This window comes from Oryzias latipes, chromosome 2 (genome assembly GCF_053564925.1).
Source record: "Oryzias latipes strain Hd-rR chromosome 2, Olatipes_Hd-rR_3.1".
In the NCBI taxonomy this organism is placed as follows: Eukaryota; Metazoa; Chordata; class Actinopteri; order Beloniformes; family Adrianichthyidae; genus Oryzias; species Oryzias latipes.
Window position 1 is genome coordinate 6731314 of NC_136238.1, and position 19608 is coordinate 6750921.

At 44.0% G+C, this 19608-nt stretch overlaps 1 long non-coding RNA gene across 4 annotated transcripts; it reads left to right on the forward strand.

Moving 5' to 3' along the window:
- The first annotated feature begins 1091 nt into the window (after positions 1–1091).
- LOC105358478 (uncharacterized) lies at positions 1092–18882 on the forward strand. 4 transcript variants are annotated; one of them, XR_013654032.1, is made up of 7 exons: positions 1092–2815; positions 2915–3050; positions 5651–9751; positions 16620–16705; positions 17045–17156; positions 17263–17522; positions 18448–18882. It is a non-coding gene; the product is annotated as an uncharacterized LOC105358478 (long non-coding RNA). The 4 variants fall into 4 exon arrangements; XR_013654026.1 differs by having other exon boundaries at positions 1142–3050; positions 16620–16687; XR_013654025.1 differs by having other exon boundaries at positions 1146–3050.
- Positions 18883–19608: the final 726 nt, after the last annotated feature.

Sequence of the window (19608 nt, forward strand, 5' to 3'; positions counted from 1 at the left end):
GTTTGGCTCGGACAAACTGTTCTTCTGCCCACTTAATACCCCGCCATGCTCTCTCCTCTGCGTGCTGCCTCCATCTTTTTACATCAGGGTGCGTCATCTTTTCCAGTTTTGCCTCTTTTGCTGTGGCAGGCTGGAGGTTTCTTGAGATTGATGGTCTCTAAGAGGTATAGTGCAGCAACTCCTTCTGCAAACATAAGAGGTGCTGATTCAGGTTCTGGCGCCGGGCTGAGCCCAGGATCAGCCGGAGGGCAGCCTGCCTCACGGCGGCACTGATGAAGTAATCAAGCGCGACGCTGACCGTTCCACCGCAGGCTGGGCGCCACTTTGAACTCAGATCCTTCAATGTGGGAAAAGCACCTGCCCCTCATTTCGACTCAATTTGCAAAAAAGACTAACCCTGAACTCCCATATTATTGTATGTATGGAGTGAGAAAACGTTCTCATTGTCGCCTTTCTCTCAGAAATAATCCCAATGTGTTTAGCCATTCTCTCAGTTTCATATATAATCAACAAATCACGACAAACAATCAAACAAAACCTATAACCAGGTCACAAAATGGATAAAAAACACAAACCATATACTGAGGCCGGGACCTGACATGGGTAAAATAATAAATATCTCGTTTCCACAAATTAATATCTCGTTCCCACGCAGTAATTAAGTAGTAAATTGTTTACATGTTTTTAACATTATTTGTTTGTTGTCAAAATTCTCAGTGAGAAATTACAAATAAATCGAAATGTTGGATTTTGGGTTCGTTGTCAAAATTCTGAAATCCATCCCAAAACTGTTGGATTAAAATCAGATTGCTAATTTCAAAGGAACTTTTCTAGATTCAAAGAAAAGTTCCGTTTTATCACCAATCTGATTCTGAAGGACGTTTTATTTTGAAAAACTACTGGCCTCTCCACCACATCCCGCTCATTTTTGACACACATCGAAAATCCATCCGCTGCTTTCGTAAAGCGGCTGTGCCGACCGCGAAATTAAAACTCGTAAGCTAGCAGAGTTAACAAAAAAACTGTACAATTGTATTCGGATAGTTTGTTTAAAAAGAAGAGCCACTGAGGAAACAGAAGAGCTTTGGATTTCAAAATAAAAGAAAGCTGCATTTAACAAACAAACGGAATAAAAAAAACAGGAGCCTTTACTCCTGACAGTTGTTCCCCATAATAACAATGCAGAGTATTCAGCTGTCTAATGTGACGAGGATGCTGCTAATAAAGTTATTCAAACGCTAAATTCACTTCATTATTGGTGTTCCTCCCCTGAAGGGGTCGTCACAGCGAATTAGCCTTTACTGATTCCCACAGGTGGTTTGGCAGAGATGCTCCTCCTGACACGACCCTGTATTTCAGCCGGGCTGGGGACCGGCACAGGGGGATCCAGACTTGGGCCCCCGTGTGGCTACATCAGGGTCTTGGACTCACACTGGATGAAGCTCAATGCGCCCCCACGGGAATCAAACCCAGGTTTCTTTTTTTTCTTGTAAGTTTTTATCGCCTCTGAGTTGTGGGCAGGACAGTTGGCACAGGCTCCACCCAGCCCGCACTTCCCGTCATCCTCCTGTTTACACGCTCTCCTGCTAGCTTACAGCCCCTCACGTCCCCCAACTTGACATTAGCAGCCCAACAAAATACATTGGAGCCAGAAATCAATCAAAACAATAAGATTAACATCTTTGTTTAAAAATCCAAGTCTTAAAGGATTTGAATCCAGAAAGTCTGAAGCTAGAAACATTTTTTTTTTTAGATTTCCAAGAATTTTAATCCAGTAATCCTGACTGCAGCTGTTTAGAGTTCAAGTTTGATCAAATTTGTAATAAGTTGCAATGATTCCATCAAGTTTAAGGTCATAACAGCAGTTTTATGAACGCTTAACCACTAGACAGGTGTGTGTTATGGCCACCCTCATACCGGTGTGTGTGTGTGTGTGTGTGTGTGTGTGTGAGACGGCCCGATTTACAGGCCACTGGTGTGTTTAATGGAGCTGATGAAGCAATGATCGCTCATCCAGGGCCCCCTCCCCCTCCACCCTCCCAGCCTGGCCCCAACACCACACGTCCGCCTGACCGCACGCCCCACAAAGTCTATCAGTGCGCGCACAAATCCCGCTTTACGGGGGATAATCCAATGACAGCCAATTTGCTGCAGGGATATGTTTTAACTTATTTATTTCATTCTTTATTTATCCATAGCTTATGCTTTTACAAGGCAATTTGTTAGGTGGCCAGCTGGAGGAGGGGGAAAGTCTCCCGTTACCATGACACCCCTGAATCCCCTCACCTGCTCATCCTTTTAAGATGAAAAAAAAAAAAAAACGTCCAGAGTAATCATGAAAGTGTCACATTTCAGCTGGGAGTGGGAAAAAAGTGTGCCTTCAGGGTCATCCGGAAAGTCTCCACTGTCTCGGTCACTGGTGTCCTCTTCCTTTTTTTTTGGCTTTGTCTTCCTCCTCCTCCTCCTCTTCCTCTCCTCCACTGCCTTGTTAGGCCTCCTCCTCCTCTCCTCTGTGACAGCGGTTCAATAGGCAGCGCCTCCAGAGTGGTCTTGCTCAGTCAGTGGCCAATTACCCAGTCACACCGCTCGTCCTCCGGGACGAACAGGATTAGCAGATCTGTCGTATGACCGCGCACACACACACACACACACACACACAGCCTCGGACACCTGTCAATTCATCCTGAACGCACGACCTGAGGGTTCTTTGACCAAAAAAAAAAAAACCCGCATCATCTTTTTCTCCAACGGGCAATTTGACAGGTCAGTGAAGAGAGGCGGCGTTGGCGAGGTGGCGGCATCAAAAGCATGAAAGGTAAAGTTTGAGCTCCAGTGGAGCAGTTGGTCAGCAGAGCTGTGTTCAGGGAACCAAGCCCACCTGAAGCGAGGTTTTTTTTTTTTTTTTTTGCTGAAGGCCATAACAGGAAGCTGATGTCCACGTGGAAAACGGCGCTCTCTCTCTCTCTCCGTCTCACTCTGCTCTGGATGTAAAAGCAACATTTACTGTGGAAACGGCGCCTGGAGCAGAGTTTATTGATTGAAGCCTGGTGGTGAGTAAAAACATCTGACATTGGGGTTTTTGTCTTTTTGATTCCAGCGCTCTACGGTTTGATCATCGTCTAAACCGACGCCTGAAAGACCTTTCTGAGCAGAGCAGAGGACCAGTTCATGCTAAACAGTTTCACATCACGTCTCTGGTTAGAATGAACTTAAGTGCCGCTTTTGGCTGAAGTCGGGGGGGGGACTTCTGGAGATCGAAGCAAGAAAAAAAACACACCTGTTGCTTTCAAACTGATCTAATCATCTTAAGAATCTATCAAATGTGATATTTATGCAAAAATGTTGACACTTTTTAAATCTTTTCCTCATTTTGCTCCAATTCGAAGAAGAACAAACAAATTAAAACGTATTCATGTATTTGTTATTTTATATTTCCCTCCTGAAATGCCAAAAAGGTAACTTTTCCAAACTTCCAACTGAAAAACAATCACAATAATTATTCAACTGTGATTTTTTTTTTGTAAAAAAAATCAGTAAACAGAACTTAGAGAACGAATTAAATGGAAAAAAAGGAGCAAATCCTCACAAAACTTCAAACACTTTCTCATCCATCCATTATTCGCCATTCTTTCAAAATGAAATATTGTTTACAAGTTTGGTCCTGTTTTTGTTGATTATTTACTGGTTTTATTCATCATTTGTTAAATTGTATACCTTGTATTTTTGTTGTGTATGGGTTTTATCCATCACTTCTTTTTTTTTCTTTGTTTACGTAAACTTTCTTGTTGTTTACAAGTGCGTCTACTTGTTGGTTGATTTGGTCTTTTAACAATTATTTATTTGTTCTTTACAGTTTTATCTATTATCTGTTTATTGTGTACCGGTTTTGTCCATTCTTTGTTTGTTGTGTTACGGGGAGAGGATGAGGGAGTACCCAGGCGCAGAGAGGAGAGGAGGCAAGAGGTTGCAGGGAAACAGGAGCTTTAATAACTTAAACTAAGGAAACCAAAAACCACTGCAAAAGCAGGCAAACCACAACTCGAAACTCGAAACACGCAAAACTGGGGAAGAGTAGAATACTCGAAAAACAGAAACACTCAAAACCAGGGAACAGCACAATTACAAACTATGGACCAGCCCAGGAGGAAGGGAATGACAAGACTTAAATACATGCAGGCAAACGAGACACAGGTGGAAACACTCAGGAAGGATGGGGACCAAAGTAAAACTCAAAACTACAACAAACCAGGAAACACTACAAAATAAAACAGGAAGTAACTCAAAACATGCCAGAACAAAAAGGAAACAAACCACAAGGGCAAAGAAACAGAAACCGTGACATGTTGTTTACATTTTCCCCCCATTATTTGTCGGTTCTTTACAGGTTAAATGTATACATTTCTTGTTGTTTACAGGTTTGTCCATTTTTTGTTTGTTGTGTACAGATCATAATTATCTTTTGTCAAGGGTTTATGTCTTTCTCCATTAATTTTTCCTTGTTTTAGGATTTTATCAGTTTTTTTATAGATGGTAACACGTTTTATCCATTGTTTGTGTGTTGTTTACAGATTTGATTTATCTTTTGTCAGTGGTTCAAAGGTTTTATCGATGTCTTGTTCATTGTTAAGGAGCCTGTGACCTGACAGCTAATGGCCGACGAATTGTGCATTATTACCTTTTAACGCACGCCGTGGAAGCCTGAACCGTCCGACGTGAAGTGCGTTAAAAAGTAATAATGCACACTTCTAAGGCCATTAACTCGCTTATACCATGGTCACTTACAAAAACAATACATATTAACCAGTTTTTAGTCCTTAATCCTTTTTTTTTCTTCGATTTGGATCGCTTTTCTCACAAAAAGCGGACTGTTTGTTATGTATCACGTAACAAATAGTCTGCGTCGTGCAGCACCAGCGCTGCAGTCAAGATTTGGCGATATATATATGCTGGTCTTTCCGATGGGTTGAATAAAGCATCAGTTCAGAAAGAAAGTTCTCCTCTAACCGCTTGTTTTTGTCCAGAGGATGAAGCTAAAGGTTGTTTTAAAGAAGCCGGCGCAGTGATACAAAACATTTAAGCTAGCTGACCGGAACTTCTGTTTTCACCGTGCGCTTATCACTGTGGTTTATCACTTTTTAATGTACACCCAGCAGCCAATCAGAATCGAGTATTCACCCGGACCATGGTATAAGGGTAAAATAATGGATATATTGTTCCCACAAATCTCCAAACATTCTCCGTGTCTTCAGTGTAATGTAATGAGACACACACAACAGAAACGTGAAGGTATCTGCTGTAAATCCAAATATTGCTCACATCCGTGTTTATGAATGACTTATGACGTGAAGAATTATTTCGTTCACACCAATTAATTAATGCGTGGGAACGGAATATTATTTTGTGGGAACAAGTTATTATTTCGTTTGCACAACTTAATTATTGCGTGGGAACGAGATATTCATTTATGGGAACAAGATATTAATTTGTGGGAACGAGATCTTTATTATTTTACCCATGTCAGGTCACGGGCTCAGTACATTGTTTATGTTTTTATCCATTTTGTGACCTGGTTATAGGTTTTGTTTGATTGTTTCTCTGTTTCTGGTAATTATTGCTTGTTGTTAAATCAACAGCTGTCTTGTTGTTTCAGGTTTTATTTCTGGATCAAGCAGGAAAACCAGCATGAATGTGAGTCATATTTGTGGTGGTTCCGGGACGGATCGGCTCCACGTGGATGATTCTGGAAAATGGATGGATTTGGGCGGAGCTTCATGTTCACAGGCTGAGGATTAATGTTTGTGGCTGAACAGCCATCGATCGATCTCAACACTTATTGGGTTTCTGCAGTCATTCAACTGTGAGACTTTTCATAAAACTATTGATGACTGTTTCATCCATTAATTATGGTTTCAAAGAACTTTGTTCCTCAAGAAATGTAATCATAATTTCAGATCTTTTGCTTTTAGTAAAATGATCTGAAGTGTGTGTTCACCTTTTTATGGGCGGGAATCTGCTCTTCTTTGCTGTTTTTCTACAGTTAATAAGAAATGTTTCTTTTTCTTTCTGCTCTTGAATGCTGCTGCCTATCAGAGATGAATTTTGTGATGCAGCTCATTTGCATTTGTAAATGTGGGCTTTTAGGAGGGTATTTCTACAAGGTAATGTTGTATTTAAGTCACTTTGGAGCAGGAAACACAAACTTTTGGCCGCTTCCACATGTATATGGAGTCCGACTTAATAATGAATGACAAGCATCAGTTTACAGGGTGAGTGATGCATCATCTGTGCACAAGAGGGCCATTTGTTTGATAAATAGTTGGTGGTTTTGTAGATAAAATGCCTTAGCAGTTTTGCATTGGCCCATTCTTCAACACAGATATGATCTCCGTCCCGTCTCCGCCGTGAACCCAGAGCTCCAGCGTCGTTCGAGCACCCAAAAATAACATTTTTGTCGATTATTCTGCTGTTTGGCTTGCAGCGGTGAAGAACTGCCAGCGTGGCAGCGCCTTAACCTCCTTGGCCCACACAGATCCACCGCGGGGGAAAGTGTACAGCCAGGCCTTTGTTCCAACCTCATTCTGAATTCTGGTCAGGACACGCAAGTTTCATGAGATACAAACTGCGTCTTGTTGGGTTTTAGTGAAATATGTTGAACGATGAGCCCCGAGGAAGAAAGTGTTTGTGTCTGTAGTGCATAAAGAATCTGTTTATATATGTTTAAGGGGAAATCTGAGACTATTTTTATCACTCCAGAAGCTAAATCTGTGAGGAAAACATATAGAAAACCTCCTCTGCTGGAGGTCAAGGGGAGATTTTCCTCCTGATCTGGGAATATGTTGTTTTGTTCCAGCCTCACCGTCGGTGAGCATTTTACACAATAATAAAATGTATTAAAATGTATATACAGTGTATATATATATATATATATATATATAGCCAAATAATCAACAAGACTGGCTATGGATACCGACTCAGAAATGGGGCCAACATCAGTCACCTCCTCTACATGGATGACATCAAGCTATATACTAAGAGCGAGCGTGACATTGACTCCCTGATCCACCAGGATCTACAGTACTGACATTGGGATGTCATTCGGGCTCGAGAAATGCAGCCGGATGGTGACAAAGAGAGGCAAGGTAGTCCACACAGGGGGGGTCTCACTCCCAGAAGGAACAATAGCAGACATCGAGGACAGTTACAAGTACCTTGGAATTCCGCAGGCAAATGGCAACCTGAAGCAGGCAACAAGGAAAGCTGCAACAGCTAAATACCTCCAACGAGTAAGGCAAGTCCTGAGAAGCCAGCTCAATGGCAAAAATAAGACCCGGGCAATTAAAAACTACGCACTGCCAGTTATCAGATACCCTGCAGGAATAATAAGATGGCCAAAGGAAGAGATACAGACCACGGATGTTAAAACACGAAAGCTCCTCACCATGCATGGAGGGTTCCATCCCAAATCCAGCACCCTGAGACTGTATGCTAGCCGCAAGGAAGGACGCCGAGGACTAGTGAGCGTAGAAGCCACTATCCAGGATGAAACATCCAAAATCCATGAGTACATCAAGCTCAAGGCCCCAACTGACAGTGTGCTCAGTGAATGTCTCAGGCAATGGAGAGCAGAGGATACAGTGCTGGAGGACAGATCCTCATGGGAGGACAAACCCCTGCATGGGATGTACCACCGGACCATAACTGAAGTGGCTGATATAAAGAAGTCCTACCAATGGTTAGAAAGGGTTGGCCTACAGGACAGCACTGAAGCACTCATCCTGGCTGCTCAGGAACAAACCCTGAGCACCAGAGCGATAGAGGCTCAGATCTACCACACCAGACAAGACCCAAGGTGTAGATCTACCACACCAGAAAAGACCAAGGTGTAGATCTACCACACCTGACAAGACCCAAGGTGTAGAACTACCACACCAGACAAGACCCAAGGTGTAGATCTACCACACCAGACAAGACCCAAGGTGTAGATCGACCACACCAGATAAGACCCAAGGTGTAGATCTACCACACCAGACAAGACCCAAGGTGTAGATCTACCACACCAGACAAGACCCACGGTGTAGATCTACCACACCAGACTAGACCCAAGGTGTAGAACTACCACACCAGACAAGACCCAAGGTGTAGATCTACCACACCAGACAAGACCAAGGTGTAGATCTACCACACCAGACAAGACCCAAAGTGTAGATCTACCACACCAGACAAGACCCAAGGTGTAGATCTACCACACCAGACAAGACCCAAGGTGTAGATCTACCACACCAGACAAGACCCAAGGTGTAGATCTACCACACCAGATAAGACCCAAGGTGTAGATCTACCACACCAGACAAGACCCAAGGTGTAGATCTACCACACCAGACAAGACCCAAGGTGTAGATCTACCACACCAGACAAGACCCAAGGTGTAGGCTGTGCAAAGAGGGGCCTGAAACAATCCAGCACATAAATGCAGGGTGTAAGATGCTGGCAGGTAAAGCATACATGGAGCGCCACAATCAAGTGGCTGGAATAATATACAGGAACATGTGTGCAGAATATGGACTGGAAACCCCAAGGTCAAAATGGGAAACACCTCCGAAGGTGGTAGAGAATGAGACGGCAAAGATCCTGTGGGACTTCCAGATCCAGACTGATAGGATGGTAATGGTGAACCAACCAGACATTGTAGTGGTGGATAAAGAACAGAGGAAAGCCGTTGTGGTGGATGTGGCAGTGCCAAGCGATGGGAACATCAGGAAGAAGGAACACGAGAAACTGAAGGTGACAGTGGTGCCTGTGGTAATTGGAGCACTCGGGGCAGTAACCCTCAAGCTGGAGGAGTGGCTACAACAGATACCTGGAAAGACCTCAGACCTCTCAGTCCAGAAGAGCACAGTGCTAGGAACAGCTAAGATACTGCAGGACCCTCAAGCTCCCAGGACTCTGGTAGAGGACCCGAGCTTGGAGGAGAAACCACCCGCGGAGGGTGAGAGTATGGAGTTAATTCAGTCTCAATAATCAGAAATACACACAAACGGTTTTACAAATACACACGCTCCGATTCACAAATGTCATTTTATGCAAACGTGAAAAATAAATTCGGAAATACACACCCTGTGTTTCACAAACACACACATTGTGTTTCACAAATGCACACAAACGGTTTTACAAATACACACGCTCCGATTCACAAATGTCATTTTATGCAAACGTGAAAAATAAATTCGGAAATACACACCCTGTGTTTCACAAACACACACATTGTGTTTCACAAATGCACACTAAATGTTTTACAAATGCACATTAAGTGTTTCTCACAAATGTGCACACTGTGTTTCACAAAAACATTTTAGAAATTCACAATAAATGTATCAGAAATGCACAGTAAGTGCTTCACAAACATGATTTCTAGGTACACATGTGATGTGAACTCACAGATCATTCGAATTGCAGAATGTACATTCAAAATCCCGTTCTCGTTTGTAAATCTCCCTGTGTGTGTGAGAGATTTTTCTACGGTGAATATTGAGACTCATCTGACGGAGCAGGTCGACTAATCTCACCATTGGCTAGTGAATCTGTCAATCAAACTCATCGGCAAAGCAGGCGGGTTCGCTTTTAGCCAATCGAATGGCCCATTACACTCTTCACTCTCAACTGACGAGGGAGGGAGCTGTTCAGCACAGCAGTTGGGAGGACGCGGGCGGCAAACATGGCGGAGAGGTCTTCTGAACGGGATCAGTCTCAGCCCGTAAGTAATGCACTTATTTGATTATTCCCTCGTTGTACATCTTGTAATGTTATTGAATACTAAGTTGAAGCGGTCTCCTTAGCCAAGTGACATGTGTGAATGCTTTATGAACACTTCAGCCGAGTCGTTTGCAGAGTACCCCCACCGCAAATTAGCTTAGCTTAGCCTGTGCGGTCATATTTTTTATGAAAGCAGGGGAGGACTTATGATGGTTTTGTCAAGTTTTATACTTGGCATACCAGCTCTTCACACAACACGAGTAACTACAACCAACCAGGGGCCTCGAAACTAGCCGGCTTTCGACTCAAATTGTGTCTGCCTGCCCTGTGAGTGTGAGTGAAGTTTAAGCCGGTGTCGGTTCAAGCTGGCGTATAGCCAATCTGTAGGTTCTTAACATGATTCAGATGGAACTAAGGGGAAAAACATGCCGGATTTACAGCAGAAAAGAAAGTTTGATTAAAAAGTATTGATTTGCCCCCCCCCCCCTCCCCCAGAATGCCCCCCCACAGGACAGGGCCGACAAGACCCCCCACCCCACCCCACCCCAGACCCCGCAGCCGAAGCGGATGACACCCAGAGCGCCCGGGGGCCCCAAGAGGGTTGTCCCGTCCCGCCCCAGAGCCAGGGAAGGGCTGATCCAAGCCCCAGGCGTAGATGGGAAGCCCATCCAGCGCCGCTGGGCCCCCCCCCCCCCCGAGCAGCGCCCCCCGCCAACCCCCCCCCAGCACAGGCAAAGGGACCACCCCCCCAAGCCAAGCCAGACCACCACCCCACCCCCCCACCACGCACCCCCACACCCAAGCCCAGAGGACCACGCAGCGCCCCAGCCCGCAGCGCCCCAGCCCGCCCCACCCCGGCGCCGGACCCGACCCCCCGACCAACGGAGCCCCCACCACCCCCCGCCAGGCACCGGAGGCCCCGGCCCCCACCCCGGCCCACGGCAGAAGGGCAAGGAGCAGCGACGACCAGGCCCCCCCATCCCCTAAGTCATGGAGTCAGCTACGGGAGACCAGAGAGACCGAATTCTTTCAAAGTTACTTGAACCTTGGGCTGACATTTTTTCCAAGCTGATCTGATCAAGCAGCAGATTTCTGTGTTGACTTATATTTATATTTTTCTTGCTTTTCCAATTTATTAAAATAGTTTTTTTAGCAATGCAAAGAGTTATGAAAATGATAGAGCCTAATCCTCCTTCTACATCGATGGCACTCATGTCACCAAGCACACAAAGTGACGGTGAAGCTGTGATTGAAACCTTAAGCCAGACTGATAAATCGGCACATACCTGCTGCCAGAGAGCCTGGACAGGCGTGCAGAACCACAGTGCATGCATGTAATTGTCGGGTAGATTACTGTCACAGTGCTGACAAATGTCTGAGTTGCTGAGACCCATCTTGAACATCCTCTGTCCAGTGTAGTAAATTCTGTGAAGGGTTTTAAAATGGATTAGCTGCAGATTTGGACTTTTTGTCAGTTTAAAGGTGTTTAGACAAAGTTCTGACCAAAAGCTTTCATCTGTGCTGATGCTCAAATCCGCATCCCATTTTGTTGTCGGAAGTGAAATGTTATTATCTAAATTACATAAAAGTTTGTATATTTTGGAGAGAGTTTTATTCATTGAGAAATTGATCAGAGTGGTAACTACATCCGGTAGCTTTAAATCGTTGTATCTGTATTTAAATTTTTTAGTAATACTTGATTTAAGTTGCTGATATTCCAAGAAGTTATTTATTCCATGTTTGTCTTGAAGTTCCTGGGGAGTTATGAATCTTCTATCAATAATTATATGCTCTAGATGTTTTATGCCCCCTGCTTGCCAAGCTGGGAAGTGGATAATTTTTTTGTTTATGAGGATGTCTGGGTTGTTCCAGATGGGTGTCATTTTGCACGGTTGAATTGATGATTTTGATATTTTGAGAAATTCCCACCGGCTGTTAAAGTGGCGTTTATACTAATACTTATGAAACAATCCTGTTTTTTAACTGTTTGGCTAATAAATGGAAGATCTGACAGGTTGATCTTTCCACATAACGCCTGTTCCAAGTCTAACCATGAGTTGGTTTCTGGATTATTTTTTAACCATTTTAAGATGTATTGTAATCTATTTGCAAGAAAGTATTTGTGGAAATTAGGTAATTCTAATCCTCCACAGCTTTTTGCAGATTTTAAAGTTTTTAGACTAATTCTTGCAGGTTTATTGTTCCATAAAAAGCTTGATATGGATGAGTCTAATGTTTTGAACCATTTTAGTGGCGGTTGTGTGGGAATCATTGAGAAGAGATAATTAACTTTGGGTAAGATTTTCATTTTTACCGTGGCTACCTTGCCCATAAGGGACAGAGGCAGGTTGGTCCAGCGTGTTAGATCGTCCTGTATGTTTTTCAGTAATGGGGTGTAGTTTAGCTGCACCAGTTCTGATAGTTTGGGGGAAAAATTGATACCTAGATATTTGATATTTCCTGATTTAACTGGTATTGTGAGTCTTTGCTCCGCATTATTGTTCAGTGGTAATAAAACAGACTTATTCCAATTAATAGAATAGTCTGATATAGAGGAGAATTCATTAATGATTGTTGCCGTTTCATTTACAGAATGTAAATTACTTAAAAACAGTAATATGTCATCTGCATAGAGACTAATTTTATGATGGCTGTGTTTGGTTTTAATTCCTTTAATGCTCTCATTCTGTCTTATTGCTGCAGCTAGAGGCTCAATAAATATAGCAAAAAGAGAAGGAGAGAGTGGGCAACCCTGTCTGGTTCCTCTTCCAAGAAAAAACCTGTTGGAAGTCTGTTTATTAGTTCTAACTGATGCATTGGGGTTGTGATATAATATTTTGATCCATTTGATGAATGCTTCTCCAAAACCAAACTTATGGAGGGCAGCAATGAGGAACTTCCAGTTTACTCTGTCAAAAGCTTTTTCAGCATCCAGTGATAGTATGGTCATTTCCTGGTTGTTAATGGTGGCAAAGTCTATTATATTAACAAGTCTTCGGAGATTGTCATCCGAGTGTCTGCCTTTGATAAATCCAGTTTGGTCGAAGTCAATTATGTGAGGAGTGATTTTTTCTATTCTCTGTGCTAGTGCTTTGCAGATAATTTTTACGTCTGCATTGATTAGAGAAATAGGGCGATAGCTTGAAGGACTATTGGGATCTTTGTCTGGTTTTAGAAGAAGAATTATGTTGGCTGAGTTCATGTTAGGTGGCATTGATTGGCTTTCATTGATAGATGTGACCGTTTCATAAAACGTTGGTGCCAGCTGTTCCCAGAATTCTTTATAAAACTCAGCAGGAAAGCCGTCAGGCCCTGGTGCTTTACCATTAGGCATAAGTAACAGAGCTTCATGAAGTTCAGACAACGAGAACGGAGAGTCTAAGTTTGTTATTTGATCCTCATTTAACCTGGGTAGGTTTACATTATTAAGAAATGAGTCAATACTTTGCTCTGACGGATTTATCTGTGGTGTGTACAAGTTTTTATAAAAGTTTTCAAATGCGTTATTAATTTTGACCGGGTCATGAGTGATATTTCCTGTTTGGTCCGTAATAGAGGTGATTGATGATTTTTCTCTATTGGTACGGGGCAGGGGGGGTTGACGGGTCGGGGTCTCCGCTGAGGCCATCGGCGGTTTCCCCGGCCGGTTGGCTGCCTCGGTCCCGTCGAGGCCTGACCAGAGCTCTTCTAGGGCCGGCGTTTGGGGGTGGGGGCCTGGGCTTGCTCCGGGGGGGGCCGGCGCTTTCTGGCTCCTCTCCCTCTGTGTGGGGTGGGTGGTGCTGGGCCTGGGGTGTCGGCGCCTCCGGGGGTGGGGCCCCTGGGCTGGGTGGGCCTGGCCCCCTTGCTGGGGGGGGGGGGGGGGACAGCTGTTTGACCACCGGGGGACAGTCTACCAGCTGTCCCCAACTTACCCCCTTCCTCATATAACCTCATAATAGGGTGAGGGGGTGGGGGGCTTAGCCTGCGATGAGCCTTGGGGGGGGGGGTTTACTAGGCAGTGGCCCCCCCTCCTATGGTTGCCGTATGGAGTGGGCCCCCCCTCTTTTGGTTTTATTTGCACCTTAGACATGTAGGGCCCTTGGTAGGGGGGGTGCTTGGACATCACTGCCGGCAAGCAGCAGATGTCCTCCTAGCACCCTACCCGCCAATTTTAACCGTACCTTAGACATTTAGGGCCCCTTGGTGGGGGGGGGGGGGGTGAGGGGACATCACTGTGAGTAATCAGGAGATGTCCCCTTAATGCCCTACCCGCCAATTTTAACTGCACCCCCCTTAGTACATACACCCCTCCCCCCTCAATATATACATCCCAACATAAACACACACACATGCACACACACACCCTCTTAAACACACATACACGCACACACATTTTGCAAGGAAGGTGGGACCTAGGACCATCTGTCCCCTGCCTCTTCCCTGCTGGGGGGTACGGGCCCCTTTGCAACGGCGGCCATGTCCCCGGGGTGCCGGCTTCCTGGGCCCGGCGGTGCTCTCTCCGCGCGGTGGGGGGGTTCACATTACATCTGAGCCGGGGGTGTTGGTGTCCCTGGGGGGTGGGTTCTGGTCCTTGCTCCTGAGCGCTGGGCCCCGCCAAATTTCCAACTGTGGCCGAGCCTGGTCGGGCCATATTTACAACACCCCTTGTGGGCCCTCTTTTTTCCCCGGGGTTCCCCCCTCCTGGGCGGGGGCGGCGGGCCCCTGCCTTGCTCCTCCCTGGACCAACCGTGGGCCGGGCGGATGGCTGCCTGGAGTGCGGAGCGGGTCTCCCTTGGGGGGTCCTGGCTCGTACCTGGGGTTGGGGCGGGGGGATGCCCAGAACTCCTGGGTGGTGGTGGGGTGCTCGTCTGGGGCTGTGGGCGTCCCTCTCCGGTGGGGTCCTGCGTTGGGTTCTCCCGGCGCGGCGGGGGGGCTGTTCTCCTGGTTGGGCTGGGGCGGCCCTCTCTTTCCCTCCGTGCCTCCCTGCTCTCTGGCTCTGGGGGCCTTGCGGCGGTCCTGCTGGCCCTGGCCTGGGTGGCGGGCTTGGTCGCCCGGGCGGCGGTTGTTCCCTGCCGGTTTCCGTGTGGCGTGGGGGGGATTCCGGCTGCCGCTGCTGCTGCGGTGGGGGTCTTGGGGTGGGGATGGCTGGGCGCTCTCCCTTCTTCTTTACACATTCCACCATCCATTTTAGAAGAACATGAGCACTCACCTGAGCACGGGTGTTGGCTCACCTTTGCACTGGCGGTTTGCGTGACTGAATGACTGAAATGTTTCACACTAGTTGGTTTTAAGGCATAAGTATGCGTGTGAGCACTATCTGTTTTGTGTACATATCGACAGATGGACATTTTTGCAGCTAGCAGGTGTGTTTGACACTTGGGTGTGTGTGTGGACAGGCTCCGCCCTTTTTGTACTGCATTTGAGCCTTACCATGGTGATTAACAACCAGTAAACTTGTTGCTTTATGCTGCTTCATGGTCTTATCCCCCTTCCCCTCCTACTATCACCCTCCTTCCCCCCCTCTCTCTAACGTCCCTCTCTCTTCTTCCCCTCTTTCCTTTTCCGTCCGGTCCAACACCAAAGATCTTCAAACATGTTTGAAATTAAAAAAGTTTGGCCTCAATTACAAAAGGGGTTTATTCAGACATACCTTTGGTTTGTCTGAAGATGAATAACCCCTCTTGTTAAAGTAAAATATGTCCAACACAAGAGGCCCTCAGCTCTCATCTGTTTGCCCAGCTGTTGGACAGGACAAGGTTAAGAAAAAAAAATAAAAAAAATAAAAAATAAAAAATAAAAAAAATAAAAAGTATTGATTTGGAAACACTGATGCTATGCTAACTAGCTAGTTAGCTGTTCCGTGTGCTGCCTTTATGTAAACGCGATCCGGGTTAAAGTTTAGACACAGTCTTTTCACAACCCAGACTTTAAGACGGGATGGATATGTCCAACAAAGTTAATTCATATGACATTCATGAAAACTGCATTTTTTAAATAAAACAGACGTGAATCGACTGTTGAATGAAAGAAGCCTCATTAAGTTTCTAACGTTAGAACCCGTATTGTGCTGAAAAGCCCTGTGAGATTGTGTCAGAGTGACAGCCACTAAATTCCCCGTATCTTTAATTCCAATGACGTAATGACAAGAATCCCAAACATTATGTTTTTAGGCTGTTTCGTAGTCGATAAGTAGTCACAGAAAGGGTGGATGGGAGAAATCAGCTGTCAACAGTGATTAGAGTAGAAGTTACTGTAAGTATTACACACAGGCTTCCTGTGATCAGTGTCTTGTCTCTGATTTTTTTTAAAGCTGTTCTTTACTACAAGCTCAAGTTATCATAGCAAGAGTGTTTTAAAAAATTCCCCTTTCTAATATTTGAAAGTTATGTAATTTAATCTCAGCCAGCTAAATGATCTAATCCATGTTTGTCGTGTTTTTATTTATTCTCTAGGAATTGCTGAAGCGTGACATCCTTCAAAGACTGCATCATCGACTGTCAGTCAACCTGTTGCTGTGGAAGGCCAGCACATTCAGCAACAGACTGCTGTCCCAGCGCTGCTCCACAGAAAAACTGAAGCAATCTTTTGTTCCTCGTGCCATCAGGCAATACAACTCTCTGGCAGGGCATCTTACAAGTAATTTCTTTAAATTAATTTTACCCACTGATTTTTCAATTATTTACCTTTTTTATCAATCTTTTTAACTTGTGATATTTCTATTTGTAATGCGTGTGTGTTTTTATGTGGGATTATTAAATACCTTTCTATTCTATTCTATTTCATATTTTATCATCCTATTGTATTACTGTTTTACCTATCAATTGGGAATTTAGCATTTTTGCCCCTGTAAATATCTGTCAGTTGAAAGTATTTGTACTTGTATTCCATAGATCTTGCACCTGAAGGTGGCAGGCAACAACTGTGCAGACTTGGCCTTCTTCAGTGACGCTGTGAACGTGTATGGATTACCTCTGAGGTATTCATTTTATTCATAAAGAAATCTTTTATTCACATATCAGGCAGTATAAGCACTTGGTTATTTGTACAAAAATAAAATAACTTTTTTAGACTCCTCTGAAAACAAAGGCAACTCTAAAACTCTTTCCCCTCATGAATAACATTTACAGTTAACAGTCTCTCTCGCCTCAATTTTTTCCCCAGTGATACATGTAACCCACTCCTGCAATTTATCTAACCTAGAAATTCTACTTATTGGCAACATACATAGAAACATTACATTTTAAATTGATGTGTACCGTATTGGCGATGCATTTGTAATTATGTGTTTGAGACATGATTTTCATGTTATTGTCAGGGTGAGAGGAGATCACGGAGGAGAAAATGTGGGCATAGCTGAGTTGATGCTCACAGTATGTAGAACTGACACAAACAGCTTCATTGCAGCAAAAGTGTACACACAATCAACGGTGAGTTGAACCTAGGTTTAGAAGCTTTAATATATACATAAAAGTGAATGATGTATTAAAAATAAATCTGACAATATATTTCTTTTTGCTTTTTTTCCAAATACAGGATTGAGCCCCTCTGGTGTGATGTCTTCATGAGTGTTACTGGTTTATATTACAACATCCTGCACTCTCCTGAGGACCAAGACTTGCTCAATATCAGTAACATCACGTATTCTGCTGCCATTACATCTTCCTACCACGCATTCAGGCCAGTTTGGATGTCTTTAGTGACGCGTGGGACAGCCAATCAGGACGGAGCAAAGCATGACACCAAATCAGCTGTGGCAGTTGGGCTTGACCCAGAACCCTGTTTCTGATCCCCGGGTAAGTGCTTTATTTCAGTGTTTTTCAACCTTTGTTCACTTGTTCCACGGTCTGACACCGGACTCTGTGGAAAGTTACACCGCTAAAGACGAGCTTTAGCTGGTATTTTTGTTAGAACTGAGCGACTTTATCAGCAGAATTAAGAACAAGGAAGTGAATAATTTAACCACTTCTGATTGGTCAGACTGATGACATGTGATTAAGCCTTCACGAATGATTGGCGGAGACAGTTAAAGGGGCGCGACTTTTTCTTACACAGCTATAGCTGCAGCTAAATCGCGGTACCGTCAACCTTATCAAAATGTCTTTAATAGAATCAAATAAACACAAAGAAAGATCTTTTATATTCCTAACTACTCAGTGTTTTATCAGGGCCTGTTTGGATGAACACAGAGCTGATTTCCTGGAGATGGAAAATGTTTTTAAATGAGTGAATTAGGGCAATTTCCCACGGCACACTTGACCATCTCCCACGGCCCACTGGTTGAAAAACCCTGCTTTATTTAATCTCACTGTACTGGACACTGATTTGTGTGCAGTTCGACTAAAGTGGAAAGTATCAAGAACAGTATAATGAAATCACAATGACTACAAGGAATTTTCATCAAAAATGAATGAAAAGTATTATTGTTGTGTGGTGCAAACTATTTCCCTAAATTGTTTGGTTTTTTAAATCAAGTAGGAAGAATAGCACATCTGCAAGTTCAAAATGCATCACAATGCATGGCATTATGAGCCATCAGCTGTACTAATCTCACTACTTTGTTAAGAGTCACTTATTTGCAAATTAAAAACAGTTATGGAGATATGAGGTCTGCCTGCTAGAAACAATATAAGTAATTATTAGTGGGTCTCTGTTCCTACATAATCTAAAACATTAAAAAAAACAGCACTGTTTATAAACTGTATCTTTTTTTTTTGTCAGGGTATGCTGGTTCCGGAGTGAATGGGAGGAGAGTGGATCCATGGCTGAACCTCATCCTGGGATCAATGTCCTGGTATGGGACAGTCCCCTTTTGGGTCCACAAATGTTGGAACTGCAAGACGACATCAACCCATTGTTTAATTCAGACCGTTTGGGAGTGGACCTACATCTTTACTGTCCCGTTTGTTTAGAACTTAATTTAGGCGACATAATTACATACAGAAGAAGAGAGACTGAGGGGAGCAAGACAGAGTTCAAATCAATACTGCTGTATTGTTCAAGGGACTTCATTGTATGTAAGGATGTTATGAAAATTAGTTCCAGTTTAAATAAAATTCAAATCAGTAGAGATCCCACATTTGCTTAAATTTTGATGTTTTAATCTGTCCGTGTTTTCACTGAATTTTACTCTGCAATAAAGGGTGAATGTTTGCACTTTGTTGTTCTATGACCATCTTTTGTTGTGTAGTATTTAACCAGTTATAAAACCCAGAGAGATGAGGATCTTTTTTGCAAGGGTGACCTGGCCAAGAGGTGTATATGTATATGGTTACAATATAAAATCAATGACATTTGTGTTATTAAAAAAGTAAAATTAAGGTCAAGCAAAGTGACTTGGGGAGCAGGGGAGGTGTATTGGGTATCTGTGATTGACAGTGAGATGAACTTGAGGTAATGTAGTCCCACTGCGTGGTACGGAGCAAAGTGATGCCAGTTTCTCCACAGAACCTACTGTGGAAGTTAAATATTTTTCTCCTCCACCTTCAGATGATCAAAACCGTGTCTGAGTGTTGAAATGACGCTAGCATGAAAGCTAAGAGAATAACGTACAAACAATCCCGAGTGAAACGTTCATTGTAAATCTCATGACCAGTACAGAGTTCGATGGATTCAATGTCAACTGCATTCAACCACTGTTGCCTTGCTGCCAGGTCCACTGAAAAGTTGCGCAAGCCAGTAAATTTTGACAACAGAAGCCAATAAACCGACAAGTTTTGCTAAAGCTAACACGCTAACGACCGACTGGTAAAGAATCAAACATGGGCGGGGCTTTTGCTACCTGCAGAAAGCGTAGAGAAAGTGTAAGGGGCCATTCGATTGGCTAAAAGCGAACCCGCCTGCTTTGCCGATGAGTTTGATTGACAGATTCACTAGCCAATG